We start from the raw sequence: 21,356 nt of genomic DNA, 5'->3' as shown, positions 1-21,356 counted from the left end.
ACTGCTAGAATCCATGTGTCTTCCCAGCTGTTTAATTGGTCAATGTAATTTAACGCACGTCAAATTGAACTTGTTTAGATTCCAAAATGGACACATCACCGTCGTACAACAATTACGAACTCGGTGTGCAAGGTGCAATAGGGAATATGCATGAATGTTTTTTTTTTTTTTTTGTTTAGACGCAGGGTAAATTCGGATGCGTTATCGGATCCCGTGTGCAATGGCCTTAAACGTCCATCCAGACCAAGTAGTTCATGATCTCATTTTACCTGTTAAACCTGGAGTGGAATATTGGCCTCTAGGACCGGTATTGGACACCCCTGATCTGTGGCAGATTTGATTTATGGTTGATTTGACCCAGTGTTTGTGATCTTTTTTTAAAATCTCTTCAACTAATATTATAACTTGCTCTTTTGTTAACTGCAAAAGTTGTGTAAATGCAATGTATAAATACAGATTGTTACAATTTTTTCAAAGAAATGTGGTACTTCATGGGTTAAACTACATGCTTCCTGTAGTTCAGTATGTCCACCAGGTGTCACTGTAGTGCCGTGGTTAAGATTGCCTAATGCAGGAGCAGCTGCTCTGCTCATGTGTTCGTGACGTAATAATAGGGAGGCGTGTTTATGCTGGTTGGAATACTGGGTTGATTTAGCTCTGAATAAAGTCCTGTTTTAAATACGAAATAACGCACACTCCACTTTACAAGTTAATACAACATGCTTTTGCTGTGTGTGGCTTTGTTCCTGTGTTACAATGCTTGCATACGTCCCCCCCCCCCCCCCCCCACCTTAACTGGTAAAGGAGTGAGCGGAGGGGGGGCCTTCGTCTCGAGGGCAGCTCAGCATCGCTTCTCGGCCTTTTGGCTAAGATCAAGTGTAGTATCTGTTCTTATCAGTTTAATATCTGATACGTCCCCTATCTGGGGACCATATATTAAATTGATTTTTGGAACTGGGAGATGGAAGAGGGGCTTGCTCCGTCCACTCCACGCATCGACCTGGTATTGCAGTACCTCCAGGAACGGTGCACTCCCCTCCCGGGGGGAAACTAAACTGGTGAAAAATAGATTTAGGATTCATGAAATTCCTGTAGGATGGTGTGTGGTTTGTCCAGGCTGCTTGTTACTGGTGTAAAGAAAAGATGGTAAAAGTACTGTCCAGTTACTACTATATGTATTTTGGAAAGTAACTGAAAACTTGTTTCATACAGTATATAGAAGATTTACATAACTCAAATAGCTAAAAATAAGACCTGGGGAAAAAAGCGCTGCATGTTCTTGGGTTATAAACACTTGCTGCAATATCTTGTTGCATCCAACAGATGGTGCTACAGCAATTTGGCTCCTTGTAATGTCAATTGGGCTGTGGAGAGCTGTTTTAGTCAAGTTTAATTTCAATTTATGCAAGTTAATTTGATTATTGCCTGACTTTGCCCCTAGATTTGTTTTTCTTCTCTGAACTTGGCCCTTCCACTCCTGATATTTGTTCCAAACCCTGTTCTAAATTGCAGGGTTCTCCCCAGGAATTCTGTACAGCCGAGCGGCAGAACATTATAGCTGGGAGCACTTAATGGAAAATAAACTTGCCTTACCTTAAATATATAATACGACAAAATTGAAATATGTTGTCTTTTGTTGACTATCTGGTTGAGCTTTTGTATGTATGTGCTACATTCTTTTTTCATTTCAGTTTTTTATTATGGTAAATTACCGTGCTTATTTAGGCACTCTCTGATTTGACTGGGGAAAGATAACGTTGCACTTTTTAGCTTAATTATTGAGCTTATTGCTTCATTTAAATTGTTTTCTTTAAGTTTTCAGGGCATTTTATTTTTGTTTCGCTATTCTACATTTTTGGAATGCAACTGTTCATTTTAACAGTACTCGCACGTTTGGTCTCCATCATAATTTGCAGGAAACCGCAGTGTAATAATCCAGCACCTCTGCACTTAAGCATTTGTATGTCAGCTGACAACAGCTGATATTCCATCACGCCTTTCTTCTTAAAGGCGTACAGCCTCTAAACGAACCCCCCAATATCTCTCACAAGCACCTGGGTACATATTGTTACGATGTCACGACAAAAGGAATACTTTTTTTTGTGCATCTGTGTGATGCAGTGTGTTCAGTTATACTGTAACTTGCGTCTCTCTACACTAGGCCTAGTGTTAAATGCTTGTCGCCATTTTTCTGCCTGAATGTCGTTAATCACTTGTAGTTGTGTTATCTCAAAGATTTATTTACTGTATATTAAAAGGCTTTACACATCAAGGTTATTCTTTAATCGAAATTTAATGTTTTAGTAATATTCTAATCACATCCAGTATTGTAGTATCGCAAGGTATATTGTCAGTAGGCCTAACATTAACTATCACAGTTTACAAAGACGAAACGTTGACATCCTAGTTAAAAAGATAAAATATTTGCCTGCTTTATAGATTTTAAAAAGGCATTTGATTCAATGTGGCATAAAGGATTATTTCTTAAACTTCTTCAAAGTGGTGGAGGAGGTAAAGCATGTGAAGTCATTAAATCTATATATAAAATAAATGCAGTGTTAAGATTAGCAATAAAATAACACAATTTTTCTCACCTTATTACTTTATTATTATTATTATTATTATTATTATTATTATTATGGTACTGTTTCATTATTTATAATAACCATTTATTTTCTTCGGTATTGTACATTCATTACTTTCATGTCTTCTAAAACTACAAATCCCAGGTCATCCATGGTCTGTTCATTTTTTTTTAAAGTGTTGAACTATTGGTTCATTTACCTTTTTATTTCTTTACGCTACACCAATCATAACAGGCAACGGTTATGATTGACAGATAAATATTTTCTATGCCCACCTCTTCTCTCTCAAAATCCTGGCCACTCCACCAATCATAATAGGCAACCGTCATGATTGACGCCAATTAGCGACTGTGACTAAGTGGGAGGGTCAAACAGCTGAATCTGCGTCGCACGAGGGGCGAAGTCAGAGCTGTTACTCTGTGGTTAACGTGTGAGCGGTGAGGTTAAAAAAATTTCATGTTTTAGAATACATCTCATTCATGCCCAAGTCCGCGGCAATGTCAACATTTTTTCTTTCCCCCTCCCCCAAAGTCTTTGTTGGATTTAGCATAAAGTAATTTGTTTGACGACACACACAATTAGATTTTCCGTTTTGTTCAGGGAACTGCTAGAATCCATGTGTCTTCCCAGCTGTTTAATTGGTCAATGTAATTTAACGCACGTCAAATTGAACTTGTTTAGATTCCAAAATGGACACATCACCGTCGTACAACAATTACGAACTCGGTGTGCAAGGTGCAATAGGGAATATGCATGAATGTTTTTTTTTTTTTTTTGTTTAGACGCAGGGTAAATTCGGATGCGTTATCGGATCCCGTGTGCAATGGCCTTAAACGTCCATCCAGACCAAGTAGTTCATGATCTCATTTTACCTGTTAAACCTGGAGTGGAATATTGGCCTCTAGGACCGGTATTGGACACCCCTGATCTGTGGCAGATTTGATTTATGGTTGATTTGACCCAGTGTTTGTGATCTTTTTTAAAATCTCTTCAACTAATATTATAATTTGCTCTTTTGTTAACTGCAAAAGTTGTGTAAATGCAATGTATAAATACAGATTGTGTTACAATTTTTTCAAAGAAATGTGGTACTTCACGGGTTAAACTACATGCTTCCTGTAGTTCAGTATGTCCACCAGGTGGCACTGTAGTGCCGTGGGCAAGATTGCCTAATTCAGGAGCAGCTGCTCTGCTCATGTGTTCGTGACGTAATAATAGGGAGGCGTGTTTATGCTGGTTGGAATGCTGGGTTGATTTAGCTCTGAATAAAGTCCTGTTTTAAATACGAAATAAAGCACACTCCACTTTACAAGTTAATACAACATGCTTTTGCTGTGTGTGGCTTTGTTCCTGTGTTACAATGCATGCATACGTCCCCCCCCCCCCCCCCCCCCACCTTAACTGGTAAAGGAGTAAGCGGAAGGGGGGCCCTCGTCTCGAGGGCAGCTCAGCATCGCTTCTCGGCCTTTTGGCTAAGATCAAGTGTAGTATCTGTTCTTATCAGTTTAATATCTGATACGTCCCCTATCTGGGGACCATATATTAAATTGATTTTTGGAACTGGGAGATGGAAGAGGGGCTTGCTCCGTCCACTCCACGCATCGACCTGGTATTGCAGTACCTCCAGGAACGGTGCACTCCCCTCCCGGGGGGAAACTAAACTGGTGAAAAATAGATGTAGTACTTAGGAAATTCCAGGAGGATACTGTGTGGTTTGTCCTGGCTGCATGTTATCGGTGTAAAGGAAAGATGGTGAAAGTACTGTCCAGTTACTACTATACGTATTTTGGAAAGTAACTGAAAACACTCATTTCATACAGTATATATAAGATTTACATAACTCAAATAGCTAAAAATAAGAACTGGGGAAAAAAGCGCTGCGTGTTCTTGGGTATAAACACTTGCTGCAATATCTTGTTGCATCCAACAGATGGCGCTACAGCAATTTGGCTCCTTGTAATGTCAATTGGGCTGTGGAGAGCTGTTTTAGTGAAGTTTAATTTCAATTTATGCAAGTTAATTTGATTATTGGCCGACTTTGCCCCTAGATTTGTTTTTCTTCTCTGAACTTGGCCCTTCCACTCCTGATATTTGTTCCAAACCCTGTTCTAAATTGCAGGGTTCTCCCCAGGAATTCTGTACAGCCGAGCGGCAGAACATTATAGCTGGGAGCACTTAATGGAAAATAAACTTGCCTTACCTTAAATATATAATACGACAAAATTGAAATATGTTGTCTTTTGTTGACTATCTGGTTGAGCTTTTGTATGTATGTGCTACATTCTTTTTTCATTTCAGTTTTTTATTATGGTAAATTACCGTGCTTATTTAGGCACTCTCTGATTTGACTGGGGAAAGATAACGTTGCACTTTTTAGCTTAATTATTGAGCTTATTGCTTCATTTAAATTGTTTTCTTTAAGTTTTCAGGGCATTTTATTTTTGTTTCGCTATTCTACATTTTTGGAATGCAACTGTTCATTTTAACAGTACTCGCACGTTTGGTCTCCATCATAATTTGCAGGAAACCGCAGTGTAATAATCCAGCACCTCTGCACTTAAGCATTTGTATGTCAGCTGACAACAGCTGATATTCCATCACGCCTTTCTTCTTAAAGGCGTACAGCCTCTAAACGAACCCCCCAATATCTCTCACAAGCACCTGGGTACATATTGTTACGATGTCACGACAAAAGGAATACTTTTTTTTGTGCATCTGTGTGATGCAGTGTGTTCAGTTATACTGTAACTTGCGTCTCTCTACACTAGGCCTAGTGTTAAATGCTTGTCGCCATTTTTCTGCCTGAATGTCGTTAATCACTTGTAGTTGTGTTATCGCAAAGATTTATTTACTGTATATTAAAAGGCTTTACACATCAAGGTTATTCTTTAATCGAAATTTAATGTTTTAGTAATATTCTAATCACATCCAGTATTGTAGTATCGCAAGGTATATTGTCAGTAGGCCTAACATTAACTATCACAGTTTACAAAGACGAAACGTTGACATCCTAGTTAAAAAGATAGCTAAATTAGTAAACATGTTTGTTTTTTTTTTTTTTAATAGGAACAAGTTTTGTCATGTAGCATATGTACCAAGGATGGAAAATAAAAATTAGTACTGTCTGTACAAATAAGTGAAAGAACAAAGCGCATAATGAATAAAGTGCATCGTGGCCTAAGTTAGTAACCGCAGCATGGAGCTCAATTTTGTCTTGACAATCACGCTTTAACTTTCTTGATAATCGCTCGCATACCTATCCTTACAGTACTGCTTGCATGTTAAATATGTAACAAATATCTTGAGTTGCTGTAACGTTTGTTAGACATATACATGACACTTATAAAGTTAATTTTAAATTTTTTTATTTTTAGTTAATAGATCCGATCAATTTATTCCTTGGGCTCGATCTACTAATTCCCTCGAGGTAGTACTAGTAGGTGTAAACCTTACAAACAATAACCTCCCCTTTTAAATTCTAGATGCCAATCCCCTTTTTCCCTGCTCTTCTTCCCCAGGACACCGGTATTGGACACCCCTGATCTGTGGCTGATTTGACCCAGTTGCTGTGATTTTTAAAGGAAGGATGTTGTAGAATGAAGTTTACTTCAAAATAACCCATTAAATGCCAGTGTTGTAAATGAGGACAGGCTGCTTTGTAATTTAGAGCATTAACTGACCTCTACCTCAATTCTCTTCAACTGTATTATGCTAACTTGTTCTAATTAACTGCAAAACTTGTCTAAATGTAATGTATACAATCATATAAATACAGCTTGTGCTAACTTTTTTTTTAAGGAATGTGGTACTTTTACAGGTTAAAACACATGCTTTCTGTAGTTCAGTTAACCATGGCACTACAGTGCCACATGGTGGATTAACATTGCTTTTAATGCAGCTTCAGCTCAGCTCATGTATTTGTGACGCAATAATAGGGGGGCGTGTTTATGCTGTTTGGAATGCTGGGTTGATTTAGCTCCGAAATGAATGAAGACTTATTTTAAAAACTAAATAAAGCACACTCCACTTTACAAGTTAATACAACATGTGTTTGCTGTGTATGGCTTTGTTCCTGTGTTACAATACTTGCATACGTCCCTCCTACCTTAACTGGTGAAGGAGTGAGCCGAGGTGGGGCTCTCGTCTCGAGGGCAGCTCAGCATCGCTTCTCGGCCTTTTGGCTAAGATCAAGTGTAGTATCTGTTCTTATCAGTTTAATATCTGATACGTCCCCTATCTGGGGACCATATATTAAATTGATTTTTGGAACTGGGAGATGGAAGAGGGGCTTGCTCCGTCCACTCCACGCATCGACCTGGTATTGCAGTACCTCCAGGAACGGTGCACTCCCCTCCCGGGGGGAAACTAAACTGGTGAAAAATAGACTTCAAACTCTTGCAGTTTATGGTAGGACTATATAACCTGCCCTGGCTTTGTTTCTAGGCTATTTAATCACAAATGGGTCTTTGCTGCAATAGCTTGTTCCATCCGACAGATGGCACTAAGCAAGTCTGTCATAAGATTACATTCAAAGCCCTGTAGTGGAGAGTCTCACAGTGCTGTGTTGCAACACAGCCAGGTCAAGTTAGTTTTCAATAGAAGTACCTGTAGTTTTAAACCTCGTTGGCTGGTGTGCTTTCTCTCCGAGTCTGCGTCTTGTGTGATGACTTGTATTACTGCCCAGTCTGAGAATTCATGACTGACTGGTACTGAGTTGAGCTCAGACCAGTTTTTTAAATGTTGTTGCACGTTTTAAATCGTGCTTCTGCTTATTCCTGTCCGACGCATTGGTTGCAGGATTTGCATTATTAGTGCTTTTTTATTTCTACACGTCTCTGGCAGTAAAGATGGTCAGCAGGAGGGGTGTTTTTTAATTGATTGCTTTTCAGTACTGACTATTTAGTTTATAAAATCAACCAGCATTTGTCATTCCACAATGGACTGTCTAGATTTATATTGCTCACAGGGATGGAAATGTGATAGATTCCTGGTTTGCTGTGAGTTTTAATAACACACCTGATCTTGTTTACTATACACACTGTCCTGTAGACTGGTGAATGTGTCTATCTGCTGTCCTGATGATTTCAATACTAGACAAGCATATGTCTGAACTCAAGATGATGCTACCTTTAAATCTGAACACAGCAAGTCCTTGAATGTGAAACTTGTGCAGCAGTGAATGGGAGTGAGACTCCATGCATTGTATCTCTCCTCTATTGCAGGCTCCGATACCCTGACAATGCAGTGCAGCTCTGGAGGGTAATGGACACTGCAGTTGCAGGTTGGTATCTAAAGAATCTCGGTGCTGCTCATGAACTTTGCAGTTTTCAACTTGTCATATAATTCAGTACTAAATAACAGTATAAATAAATGCTCTGATAAACAAATCGCAATGCTGCATCTCTATTGATACCAGTAGCGGCTGGTTAAATGTGTTTATATTTTGGTAGAGTACTGTAGGTCCAGATTATCCTTTTGTTTGAGTCCAATTGAAACATTTCTGACCAGCAAAAGAAACCCAAGGAAGAAAACAGAAGTCTACAGAAAGTGCCAAGCCACAAAGTTAAAGTTCCTTTGGATAATTTTTATGCTGGCTATAATTAAGTTTGTTTTAGTTATAGTTTTTTCTTGGTTAATGTTCTTTGATGCAAACATTTTAAATGGCACATTGATACTGAGATGACAATCCAGACTATTCTGGATTTAAAATTATTTGCGGTAATAAGTGTGTTTCTGAAGAGGTTTTGTTCTGTGCATCGAAAGACTTGGAATTAAAAGTGAATAATTGTTTGATATTCTGTCCTAAATCCGCAGTTTCAGTCCTGAAGTGTTTGACTAATTATGTATAAAATGGGGAAGGTGGGGGGAAATTTTATACCTCTTATTGCAGCTGTGTCCTAACTGCACCCAAGTGTCCTATTCATCCTTAATTCAAAATATTCTCCCTATAGGAGGCCGTGTCTGTTGGGTTTACCAGTCCTCCTCATTCTGGAAAAGAAAAGGTGCTGTGGCCGAAATCCATGGGAGGAGAGGATTTCAGTGGTGATCGATGAGACAGGCTGGCTTGGGTCGGCCTGGGTGTTCTTGCCTCACAGCGCAACAGCAACCCCTGTAGACTGGCCGAGCGCCTGCAGGCTAGCCTGTAAGCTACTCTGAGCTGTGTTGTCCTCTTCTGCTGTAGCTCTGGGTTGGCTGCATGGTGAGCCTGCAGAGTGGGGGGAAAAAAAAAGCAGTCGGCTGACGGCACACGCTTCGGAGGACAGCATGTGTTCTTCCTCACCGCTCCTGAGTCAGCGCAGGGGTGGTAGCGGTGAGCCAGAAGAAAATCAAGTGCAGTGTTAATTCTTTTGATAACATCCGATTTAATTTCAACCTTCATTCACTCTTTGAATTCTTTCATCTGGGAATGTATACCCTACCTGATGCAGTCTGTATGGGAGAGAATATTTGCTGCTTTTATCTCAGTGGTCTGTTTTGCTATGAAAGCTATCAACTCACAAAATCTCTTGAGAGATAGTAAGTGCAAATCCTCCCTTTGTCTCAACACAAACGGGTATCTCTCTTATAAGTAGTACATTCCTTAGCTTTAGCCTCTGGTTAAGGTGTTAGAATCTGTTCCTAATAAGGTTATTGGCCTCCAATTCTATCTTTTATTATAAATTAAATGTACAATTCCTGATTTCATGGATGTTAGCTTTCCATTCTTGTACACCTCTATAAATATCTACAAGATCATTTTTAATTCTCTCCCATAAACAGACAAAACATTCTTTTGGTAACCCATCTCCTCCTGGCATCTTGGTCCCTTTCATAGAAAATAGAGCTCTTTTAATCTCATCTCCCCCTCCAATTAATTTCTGTTCTCTTCTGTTAGTATTCTATTTATTCTTCAACATTTATTCTTCCCTTCTCTTCATCTGTCTCCTTTTTTTGAAAAGTTTTTTAGCATACATATTTTTAAATATACTTTCCCTTTTTAACTTCCTCTGTTCCAGTAAAAAAAAAAAAAACTATTAATGATTTCTGGGTGACATGTCTAATATTTCAGGTAAGCCTTCAAACATGTTTGAAATTACTAATGTAACATCTTTGGTGTTGCCCTCTTCCTGCTTCTGTTTCATGGTTCCCGGTACAAGGTTCCCTTTATCTTGCTCCTCCACTACTCTCTTACCGCAGGGCCTTCTATTCTCGGTGGTATCTGGAATTATCGTACCTTGTGATTTCACACTCTTTTCTTCCATATGTCCATTCTCCTCTTCACCCTCCCCCAAAGTTGGCAGTCCAGCTAGCACTGAATCTGAAATAGTCTCCTTATTCCTTCTCTCCTTTGTCTCCTTCCAAAAGCGCTGTATCAGAAGGTGAACCCATCTCCTTTACTTCCTCGGTTTGTCCAGCAGGGTATGCTAGGGAGTTTTGTATATCCTCCAGAACGATCTCAATGGGCCTTAGCTCCATTGTTTCTCTTGTCCTTTTGCGGCACTTGCATAGGTTCTGTTTGGACATTCCCTATACAGATGGTTTGTTGCTCCACACTCATTGCACGCTTTTGGTTTTGGACAAGCTGATGCAACATGGCCCACTTTCCTTGCAATTCAAACATTTCTGTGTCTTGCATCTACTCTGTCCTTCATGACACATCCTGCAATATTGAGGCTGTCAAGTATAACAGATAACCTTTTACTCGTCCAATTCGAAAGGTAGCTGGTGGATGTAAAAACCCCTCAAATCTCCTTTCATCTCAACAGCACTTCACACTGCCTTTGCCCATTCTATGCCCCATATCTATCTCTTCTATACATGGGTGCGGATTGTATGTCCACATAATCGCACAAAAATACTTCATCTGTGACTTACCGTTAAGTCTAAAGTTATTCCTTTCCTTGGACTTTACCCTGTATTTGTTCAGTGGGTTTTCTTCCCCTTTTTTCTCTGCAATTCTCCCTGAATTGTGTGAAGTAGGTTTTACACTTCATTGCCACTTCCAGATATTTCTCTGTATCCCCAGGATTTGGCCCAAGTCTACCTGCAGTTTGATTTTTTTATAATTCTCGATAAACTCCTCTATCATCGGCATCTCTTCGTCCTCCATGATTCCTCTCCAGAATCTAGGTATTCTTCGCTCCAACCCTTCTCTAAAAACTGTCTTGCGGCATACTCTCGTCGCTCTACTCAACTGTTTAGCCACCGGGCACTGCGGCCAAATGCCTGATCCTTAGCCAAAAGGCTGAGAAGCGATGTTCAGTTAAATTTCCAATACCTGCTCCCAAATGCTGGTATCTTTTGAAGTTTACAGTCAGTTTTAACCCCTTGGTCAGTGAACCACATTGGAGATGTTTTGCCCTTATCAAGCGATACATTACTATTTGTCACGAGTAAATCTTGCATAACTGTGACACTATCTGCCAATTCAGTAGGCGCATAGACATTAATCTTAATTTTTGCCCCCTCCAGTTCACATACACACAGAATGCGTTCTTGCAGTGGTGACAGGTTGTATCCCCTCCATCTCCTTGTCCTTTTACTAATACTACCACCACTGAAGAGTGCACCCTGCCCCCCACACTCCACATAGATTCACTCTCTCTCCACTCTTTACTGTACAAATATCAGAGGCATCTTTCAAGTGCACCTCCTGCAAAAAACAAATGGAAAAATGCAAAGAACTCAAATAATTAAACCGATGCCCTCTTAATGTTATCCCTCAACCCTCTTGTGTTAATTGAAATACATTTTAAGGACATAAAGAAAACCAAAAATAATTAAACAATTGGAAAAGAAAACTCACTGTCCCATATTTGCGGATAATTCCAAAATCTCCTAGGAAGAGACCATGCTTCCTGTATCCACATAGTCCTGTTCATTTTGTTCTCTTTGTAAAAATGTCCCCAACATGTATGGATTTGGGCTCAAAGGAGATAAACACACTGTTTCTGTCTGACTATCTTTCTCCCCCTGTGTCCGGCACCTGGGAGGGAGAAGACACTTCACGCCCCCTAGTGACTGGAACTGGCAACTGTGAAGAACCGGCACCCGACTCATCCTGTGTCCCCAGCACCTCGAAGCGGTTCATTACCGCCAGTTTCTTGGTTGTTTCCTGAGAAACCGAGAATGTACTTCTTGTCTCCTCCTTAGTCTTCTTTCTCTTCTGTTTTTGCAGAACAAAGGGCTCTTCCTGTCCGCCGCGCTCTGCATCAGGAGTGTCCCCCCACTGCATCACCCCGTCTCCTTTCCGCTCTCCACTGCTTAACAACTCCTGTTCACTGTGCTCTGGAACCTCTGTATCAGCCACCCCCATCTCCCTCCTTTCCCTCCTGGCTACCTGGGATCGAAAAAGACTGCCCCGTGTCTTCCAACACCTCCTCCCTTGGTGAAATTAAGTCATCTACCTCCGACCTTCCCCGTCCCCTTGCAGCGTCGGAATAGGTTTGCTTGTGCTGGGGACAATTCCGGAACAAGTGATCCAAAGCTCCACATGCATTGCAGCACTTGGGCTTGGAACACTCGGACGCTGTGTGTCCCAGCTCACCACAGTTCCTGCATCTCTCCTGAGAGCAGACCACTCCCAAGTGACCAAAACTCTGACACTTCCTGCAGAAACTGGGCTGCCCAGAGTAAAAAAGATATCCTCTGTCTGTCCCAATTGAAAAATTTGCTGGTGGATGAAAAAAAACCACCAAATCCAGATTTGTCATCATTTAGCAGAACTTGGAACTGCCTCTTCCCTGTACATATTCCAAATTCGTCCCTCAAGTACTTGGCCCCTGAGATCACCTTTACATACCTGCATAAAAACAGTCCAACCGTGGAATCAGTCACATGAGGGTTGTACACATGTACGATCACAACCCTGAAATTGTTCCGGCTCAGTGACTTCACTTTAAAATTAGAAAGTGGAGCATCGTCTTCCTTCTCCTTACACTGCTGCAGAAATTCTTTAAAACTTGTCTCCCCAACCATGGTGACGTCCACGTAATTCTCCGTCCCGTTCCTCTGAAGACACAAGATCATCTCAGGCTGTACTCCCAATCAGTCGATGATGACGGTCTTTATAAAGACTTTCCTCTCTGGCATCTCTTCCCCGCTGCCTCTCCAAAAGAATCTTGCTGAATATTTTCAGTCCAGCCCAAGACGCTGACCGGGTTTGATTACCTCTCATCAGAAATAAAGCCACCGGGTACTGCGGTCAAGCCACATATACCTGATCATTAGCTTATTTCAGACTTGATCTTAGCCAAAAGGCCGAGAAGCAATGCTGAGCTGCCCTCGAGACGAGGGCTCCCCCTCCGCTCACTCCTTCACCAGTTGTTGTTGTTGATGATGATGATATTATTATTATTATTATTATTATTATTATTATTATTTATTTCTTAGCAGACGCCCTTATCCAGGGCGACTTACAATTGTTACAAGACATCACATTATTTTTTACACTTATTTTTACATACAATTACCCATTTATACAGTTGGGGTTTTACTGGAGCAATCTAGGTAAAGTACCTTGCTCAAGGGTACAGTAGCAGTGTCTCCCATCTGGGATTGAACCCACAACCCTCTGGTCAAGAGTCCAGAGCCCTAACCACTACTCCACACTGCTGCCCCATTAAAGTTAATGTGGGAGGGACGTATGCAAGCATTGTAACACAGGAACAAAGCCACACACAGCAAACGCATGTTGTATTAACTTGTAAAGCTGGATTGCGCTTTATTTATTTTTTAAAACACAACTTTATTTCGGAGCTAAATCAACCCAGCATTCCGAACAGCATACACACGCCTCCCTATTGTTGCGTCACAAATACATGAGCTGAGCTGAAGCTGCATTAAGGCAATGTTATCCACGGGGTGGCACTGTAGTGCCATGGTTAACTGAACTACAGAAAGCATGTGTTTTAACCTGTAAAGTACCACATTCCTTAAACAGTTAGAACAAGCTGTATTTATATTGTATACATTACATTTAGACAACTTTTATGCAGTTAAAATTAGAACAAGTTAATGCTCTAGAAATTACAAAGCAGCCTGTCTTCAATTACAACACTGGCACTTAATGGGTTATTTTGAAGTAAACTTCATTCTACAGCATCATTACTTTTTAAAAATCACAGCAACTGGGTCAAATCAGCCACAGATCAGGGGTGTCCAATACCGGTGTCCTGGGGCGTAATTAGACCAGGGAAAAAGTGGATCGCTGTTTAGAATTAAGGGGAGGTTACTACTAGTACTATGTTTAGGGATTTGGATCGAGCCCAGGGCATAAGCTGATGGGATATATTTACTAAAAATAAATCATTTAAAATTAACTTGGTGTCATTTTATGTGTAACAAACATGTTTTGATTTATTTATTTTCTAGACTGCGCGTGTGAAAATAAATTGGACCCGACGTGCCTGAGACGCTGCATAAATAGACCGTTAAGGGTTAAAGCACGATTTTCAGTCATGGACAAAATTGAGCTCCATGCTGCGGTTACTAAGGCCACGATGCGCGGCAATCACTGATGCACTTTGTATTTTATTATGCGCTTTTGTTATTTCATTTATTTTTAGACAGAAATAATTTTATTTTCCATCCTAGGTACATAGGCTACATGACAAAACTCCTGTTCCTATTCAAACAAAACTTGGTGTTTACTAAATTAACTGTCATGTTTGTTGTGGGGTGTGTTTTTTTTTTAGTTTTTTTTTTAAATATGCAAACTAGGATGTTCACGTTCTGTCTTTGTAAACCGATGGCTAATGTTAGGCCCACTGACAAAACAGACCTTGCAATACTACAATGTTGTATGATTTGTATGTCATTAGACTATATTACTAAAACATTTTAATTTCTATTAAAGATTGACAACATTGGTGTGTAAAACCATTTAATATACAGTAAATAATTCATTACAATCACACAAATTACATCTGATTCAACAACATTTTTACAGGCAGAAAAAAGCTGACAAGCATTAACATTTAGCCCTAGTAAAAGAGAGACGTAAGTTAATGTAACTGAACACTTTGCGCCGTTCCTGGAGGTACTGCAATACCAGGTCGATGCGTGGAGTGGACGGAGCAAGTCCCTCTTCCATCTCCCAGTTTCAAAAATCAATTTAATATATGGTCCCTAGATAAAGGATGTATCGGATATTTTACTGAACAGATGTTTTATGTAAAAAAACAAACAAAAAAAAAACTATTTTGAATGTTCTATAGAATCAAGAAAACACTGCACAATCCTGTCCTACAGAACAAAAACCATTGCAAAAAAAAAAATCACACAAACAAAATGTTTGAATTATATTCAAAAACAAACCAGACAATGACACAGTTTTTACAAATACACTAGCCATATCCACCTCTCCTTAGCTGCACTAAACACCCATTTTAAAACATCCCTTAATTCCCCACATAACTGATTCACAACAATCAATTTTCCATTGTGTTCAACAAACATTTCTTGATTTCCAAATTACCTGTATAACCAAACTAATAATTACCCAAAGTAAAAATGGTTGTTTTGAAACCCCATTCAAAAGAACCTTCCCACACAAGTTATATGACAAATTTAAACCAAATCAAAGCACCTTCCCATTTTTTGCCCACACTGTCTTGGCATATGCATAGTCCCAGAACACATGCTTTATCATCTCCTCAGCAATGCATGTGCCTCTGCGACAGAACTTATTTCTTGTCATCTTGTGACAGTACAATATCTCCCTCACTGGCAACTTTCCAAGAACCAATAGCCAGTTCAGGTCTTTAAGTCTGTTATCCAGGCCCTTGGGCTGTACCTTCCCCACACCTCCTTTGGAGCCCCAATAACACCCCCTGACCCTGACACCCCCTGGCCAAATAAAGCAGTTAGTCTGCTTTAAAACCAACACTTGCCCATAAGTAACAATTTCCTAATTTTCCACAAACCAAACAAGCTTTACCCTAGCTAACCTACCTGCCTAATTACTAACTCCACTCCCCCTGTGGTAAAAAGAAAACCTCCGCATTTAACTATCACTGCACCTTTGCAAACCCCCTGGTGTATCCTCCCTCCCTTCCAACCCAAGACCCAAAAAACATTGTAGAAGACTTTTTTGCCCGTTTTAAGTTTTGACCCAGAGGCTAGAGCATATGGCTCAATTATCTGCAAACTCTGGTCCGAAGTTTTTAGAAACAAAAAAAAATAAAATAAAGGGTGGTGTCATCCGTGTACTGAGAAGCTTTACGGAGATGCATCCCCTCCCAGGTATTAAGACCCTCAATCCTATTATTGTCCCTAATTACCTCAGCGAAAGGCTCCATATATAAAACATACAAAAGCGGAGACAGCAGACAGCCCTGCCTCGCCCCAGAGAGATCAAATGCCCAAAGTGCCCATTTACAATCGCCCCACCTCTCTGTACATTATCTTTAACCACCTAACAACAATTATCCTCAAACCCAAAATGCAACAAAACCTTAATCCTCTGGTTCAGCCAATCAAACGCCTTCTCCTGATCCAAGCTAATCAATGTGAGAGGAACGTTTATCTCCGGTCCAAGCAATAGCATCCCTTGTTAGAAGGAAATTCCATTGGACCTCCCCACAATTCTGATCCTGACAGATGATAAAGGCCATGACCCTTTTCAGACACCCAGTGAGGGCCCTTGCTATTAATTTATAGTCCACTCACAAAAGCGTGACCAGCCTCCAGTTCCTCAAATCTCTTCACCCCCCCCCCCCTTTTCTTTTCTTTTTTTTTTTTTAAAAAAGGAAGAAATTAACCCTCACTGATTTGCCTAACCTATCGGTGCTAAAAATTTCACCCACCACCTTTTAAAAACACAGGCCCAACTACATTCCAAAACATGACAACTCCTTAGGGAGACCTACCCCCCGGCACCTTCCTATCCGCCATGCCCTTCAAATCGTCCCCAACTCTGGGAGGGTGACTGGCCCCTCCAACCCCTCTCCCCTCCTGACCTTTACCTTCTCCAAAAAGAGGCCCCCATCTCCTCGCCCCTGATCTCAGAAAAGAGCTCCTGATAAAACAGCCCTGCACAGTCCAGCATGCCATTGGCGTCGGTCACTGTGCTCCCATCCCTCCCCTTCAAACCCTTAATTGCCACCTTCCTCTGTGCTTCCTTCACCTGTTTTTTGTTTTATTTTTTTATTTTTTAAAAATGTTGGTTATTTTCTATTAATTCCCTGACACCCAAAGTGCTTGCCCTCTCCCCAAAAACTTCCCTCAATTGCCCCTTAAGTACCTGTGCCTTAACAATCAAAAATGCCCCCCCTTTCTCCCTCATGTACAAATCCTCCAACTCCATCTGCACATCCCACACCTACTTTTATTCCTGACACCTTTTGAAAACCTCACAAGAATTCTGGGCCAAAAGCCACGTCCTGACCTTAAACCCCTCCCACCAGGCCACTACAGAGTCACAATGCTCCATAAACTCCACCCACCCTTTTAAAAAAAAAAAAAAAAAAAAGAACCAAAAACTGTTAACTGAACTGATTTGTGCAGTATCTCACAGTTCAGCTTCCAGAATCCACTGCCAAATACTGGCACATTGAAAGTAACACCACATTGCAAACTATCATGGTCCAAAAACCAAACTGGAGATGCTGCACAAGAATCCACACAGAACATCCAAAAGATTGCAGTGTGCTAAATAATTGTCATAGGTAAGTTGTGTGTTATTTTTTTATTTATTTATTTTTCTTTTAAGTAATGACAGATGCTGAAGTAAATGCTTTTTTGTTATTGTGTCCTTTAGGAAAACATCGGTTATGTATAGAACATATTAGGAGGCTGTGTGGTCCAGTGGTTAAAGAAAAGGGCTTGTAACCAAGATATCCCCGGTTCAAATCCCACCTCAGCTACTGACTCACTGTGTGACCCTGAGCAAGTCACTTCACCTCCTTGTGCTCCGTCTTTCAGGTGAGATGTAATTGTAAGTGACTCTGCAGCTGATGCATAGTTCACACATCTAGTCTCTGTAAGTCACCTTGGATAAAGGCGTCTGCTAAATAAACAAATAGTAATATTAACCACTTACATGATTTTAGTGCAGATAATTTCAGAAAAAAAAAACAACTTAAGATGCTGTAACCCCTTTTAAAGTATTGGGATTAGAGCTGTTCTATAAAATGCTTAAGTCAAGCATTTATTTAACATATATTGGGAAATGTAATGGTCTTCCATTACACCCAAACAAAACACCTGTAAGCATAAAATTAAGTTAGTGGTTTTTTTTCTACCCATTACTGAATTAAGTTGTGTGGTGTGTGTGTGTGGTTTTTTTTTTTTTTTTTTTTTTTAATGAAATCCTCCAGTAAAAAAAGTAAAGTAGAAATTGACAACGGAATAATTATTTTTCAGGTGTTGAAGATCAGTACTATCTGACTGTCCTATTCATGGGAACCAGCTCGGCCTCAGTGATGTTTGGGATGTTAACTGACAATGCAGTACACTGTATCAAAGCATACAGAGCAGCACTGAAATGTGTCATGCCCAACAGTGTACAGTGACATGTCTGTCACAATCAATTCGATTGGCGAGACATGGGAGCATTTTCACTTTAGCGATGTGGCATCTTTAGTTACTTGGATGAAGTCTTCAGAAAGCGAAGATGGGTTGCTTTTCTGAAGTCCAAAGATGTGCACACCACAAAAGTCTGTCCCCCTGAAGCAGTACCTACAAGATGAAATAGCTGGTTTCAGGCAGTAAAATACCACGCAGAGCATATTTGATCACTACCAGGACTTTTTTGAAAGAAAAATCAGCACAGGCTGTGACAAACCTTCTGATGTTACTTAAGTCAGGAGAAATTGACTTTCTGAAATTTGACAGCTTTCATGTCTGAAGCTGGTAACAGCCCTGACCATTTTTTGAGGGTACCCAGCACCCTACAGCTGTCTCAGCTTCCAACATCATGGAAGACCTGGGGTCTATTGCATTGTGGAACAGCCAAAACCTGTGGGTGTGGTGAAGAAACTAACACTTTTGGATGACCTTACCATGAGAAGAGAAATATCCTGGACAATCTGCATGAGCTTGCTTTTTTACCAAATTCTCCAAACAGTGGGATGTCCATCCTGCAAATGAAGTGTTTTGACTAATGTGTGTGTTTTGATCCCAGGCAGACTCCAGCCATGCAACAAAACGGTGATCAGTACAGAAGCCGACACCTCTTGCCCACCCCTCACCAGAGCTGTGTGTGAACAATGGGTGGTTCTACGCAACACTCTGAATGAGCCCATCCCTGATCCACTGGATCTTTCAACTTACTGGAAGGTCATGAAGGGAAGAGTGCCCAAAGTAGCAGAGGTTGCCCTACCTTGAATCTCCCCTGTTACCTCTGTAGACAGAGAACCTTTATTAAATATAAAACTTTACTTGGAAGAGAGGGAGTCACTTTCTGAGGAAAACAACATGAAAAAGCTAAACTGATATGTACCACAATGGAGATGTCTGCCAGAGATGGTAAAAATAATTACCTTTTAAGTTAATCAATTTGCAATGTTGCCACCAAGCAACAAACTGTTCATTTGATAGTTTATATTTCATTTGAAATTAATATAAGCATTCCTTCAGAATATAGGAAGCAAGAAAGTACTGAGTAATTTAGAATGGTACCAAGAACTGCTGCAAGGATTAATTTTCTGTTCAGTAAATTCATATAAATATTAAAATTGACAGAGGCTCTTAATTCTGTGGACTTGTTACTGTTCAATTATGTCAGCTTGGACATATTACCGAGTGCTACTTTTAAAGTGACTTAAAGTTTACCATATACTGTACCTGCAATACCTAATTACAAAATACTTTAAATTATAAAAGATACAAAGCAGCTATATTTGTTAGACACACAGATCTGGGCCAACCATCTCGCAAGCTACAGCCGTGCGCGCGCCGCGGCCAGGGTGAAATACTTCTCTGAAATCATAACTATGGGACACGGTAAACCCAATGTTCTCTTTTAAGACCATTGAGTAAATCCTACATCCATCCAGACACCGACAGATCCATCTCCCATTCATCCTCAACTCTTCCCTGTCATGTTTTCTCCTCTTTCAGAACAAAATTGACACATCTATAATACGCTCTCCCACCACAAACCCAGTGTACTACTTGACCACCTTAACGCTGCTCTGGTTGCCCTTCCTAGTTGCTGTTACTATTTCATGCATCATGCATTTTCCACTGTATTTAGTGTGTGTTTTTTTTTTTTTTTTTTACTGTATAGCATATATTATGCATTTCTCTGTATTAAGTATTATGGTTTTACTTGTTACTGCATCTTGTAAAGTGCTTTGTAATGGTGGTCCACTATGAAAGGCGCTACATAAAATAGATTGATACAACTTGAATACAGTTTACCATACGTGTTAAATTGTCTAATTCCTGTGTTCAAAATTTAAATACCAGAATTTTGTAAATTTGAAATACCATTTAAATGTATTTAAATCCTCTTTTGCTGTGGGCTGCATCATGCTCCTGGAATGTTTGACCAAAAGACAACGCGAATTCACAAGTGGTCTTTTATAGTGACAATCGGCTAGTTCAATGATTGGTTCAAAGATAACATTCATCAATTTAGAACACGTGGTGCAATTAAACTCGGGTTTTTGGTTTAGCGCTGTGTGCTGTTCGACAATCACCAACAAGCCTCAGTTATACAATTAGTTATACAAACAAAAATCTGAATGTGGTTTTCAATCCAAAATTTAATAGAATACCTGTAATGGATGAATGAATGTTAATAAAGAAACATAATACCCTTGCAAACGTAGCTGAACTTTAATTACATTCCATTATTATAGTATTATACAGATATTATAGTATTGCATAGTCTTTCGATTGCGTCTCCATCTTCTGAAGGCGGCTGTGGTCCAGTGGTTAAAGAAAAGGGCTTGTAAGCAGGAGTTCCCCGGTTCAAATCCCACCTCAGCCGCTGACTCATTGTGTGACCCTGAGCAAGTCACTTAACCTCCTTGTGCTCCGTCTTTCGGGTGAGACGTAGGTGTAAGTGACTCTGCAGCTGATGCATTGTTCACACACCCTAGTCTCCAAGTTGCCTTGGATAAAGGCGTGCGCTAAATAAACAAATAATAAAATAATAATACCCAACGCTTGCTTTCCTGTTGGCTTTGGATCCCAGTATCTCTGCCCCACTCAATCATAGCTCAGCTGCTCAGAAATGACTTGTAAACTGAAAGTGCTGAAACCTGTTGTATAGTTGAAAGGGTTCTGAAGAAGAACCTCAGTCAAACACTCTGAAACGTGAGTGATTTATTTTATAAAAAAAAGAGCAAAGCTATAGATCATTTGCTATTTTAATAAGCTACAGCGTTTCTGCTTCTGCCCATTTTAGAAAGCATGGATGGAGTTAAGCTTCTACATGTGCTGCCCCGGACTGACCCTACTGCTTAGCTTTCTAAAGATCTGAGCCGATCACAATCCCACAAGAAGTTGTTCAGACCTGACCTGACCTGCCTTTACGCCTTGAGGATTTCAGCAGAAACCCTATTGGGCTGTTGTACCAAACAGAAGGGATTTTTTTTTGGGGGGGGGGGGGGAAGTGTTGAAGGACTCCCCTCCAAGTACCACACTAGTTTCCTACCCCAGTACAACAACTTAGCTGGTCAATCATTAAGGGGTCCTTGTCTATAGCACCATTACCCATATGTGTGTGTGTGTGTGTGTCTGCCACTTTAATAGTTTCTAATGTGTATGAATTGGAAGGGATTTTGAATTGTCAGGTGAGATATACAAAGTCTTTGGTAAATTGTTTTAAAGGTCAAG

The 21,356-nt window shown here is 40.2% G+C and overlaps 2 long non-coding RNA genes, 3 other non-coding genes and 1 pseudogene across 5 annotated transcripts; 5 read left to right on the top strand and 1 right to left on the bottom strand.

The window, feature by feature from the left end:
* The first annotated feature begins 846 nt into the window (after window positions 1-846).
* On the top strand, window positions 847-1,037 carry LOC117398750 (U2 spliceosomal RNA). The gene has a single exon (XR_004543983.3). It is a non-coding gene; the product is annotated as a U2 spliceosomal RNA (small nuclear RNA).
* A 3,000-nt stretch (window positions 1,038-4,037) lies between these two features.
* On the top strand, window positions 4,038-4,228 carry LOC117967795 (U2 spliceosomal RNA). Its single transcript, XR_004662132.1, has one exon. It is a non-coding gene; the product is annotated as a U2 spliceosomal RNA (small nuclear RNA).
* A 2,518-nt stretch (window positions 4,229-6,746) lies between these two features.
* LOC117398728 (U2 spliceosomal RNA) lies at window positions 6,747-6,937 on the top strand. The gene has a single exon (XR_004662166.1). It is a non-coding gene; the product is annotated as a U2 spliceosomal RNA (small nuclear RNA).
* A 745-nt stretch (window positions 6,938-7,682) lies between these two features.
* Window positions 7,683-14,557, top strand: LOC131709472 (uncharacterized). The gene is made up of 3 exons (XR_009311543.1): window positions 7,683-7,866; window positions 8,537-8,784; window positions 13,938-14,557. It is a non-coding gene; the product is annotated as an uncharacterized LOC131709472 (long non-coding RNA).
* Window positions 14,558-14,582: 25 nt separating this feature from the next.
* LOC117967895 (U2 spliceosomal RNA) lies at window positions 14,583-14,759 on the bottom strand (annotated as a pseudogene).
* Window positions 14,760-17,041: 2,282 nt separating this feature from the next.
* LOC131709471 (uncharacterized) lies at window positions 17,042-20,715 on the top strand. The gene is made up of 3 exons (XR_009311542.1): window positions 17,042-17,233; window positions 17,326-17,489; window positions 17,931-20,715. It is a non-coding gene; the product is annotated as an uncharacterized LOC131709471 (long non-coding RNA).
* The last annotated feature ends 641 nt before the right edge of the window (window positions 20,716-21,356 follow it).

The sequence above is a fragment of the Acipenser ruthenus genome, chromosome 43 (genome assembly GCF_902713425.1).
Source record: "Acipenser ruthenus chromosome 43, fAciRut3.2 maternal haplotype, whole genome shotgun sequence".
NCBI lineage: Eukaryota > Metazoa > Chordata > Actinopteri > Acipenseriformes > Acipenseridae > Acipenser > Acipenser ruthenus.
Note: the sequence above shows the minus strand (reverse complement) of the source record. Positions and strands in the feature narration are given on the sequence as shown.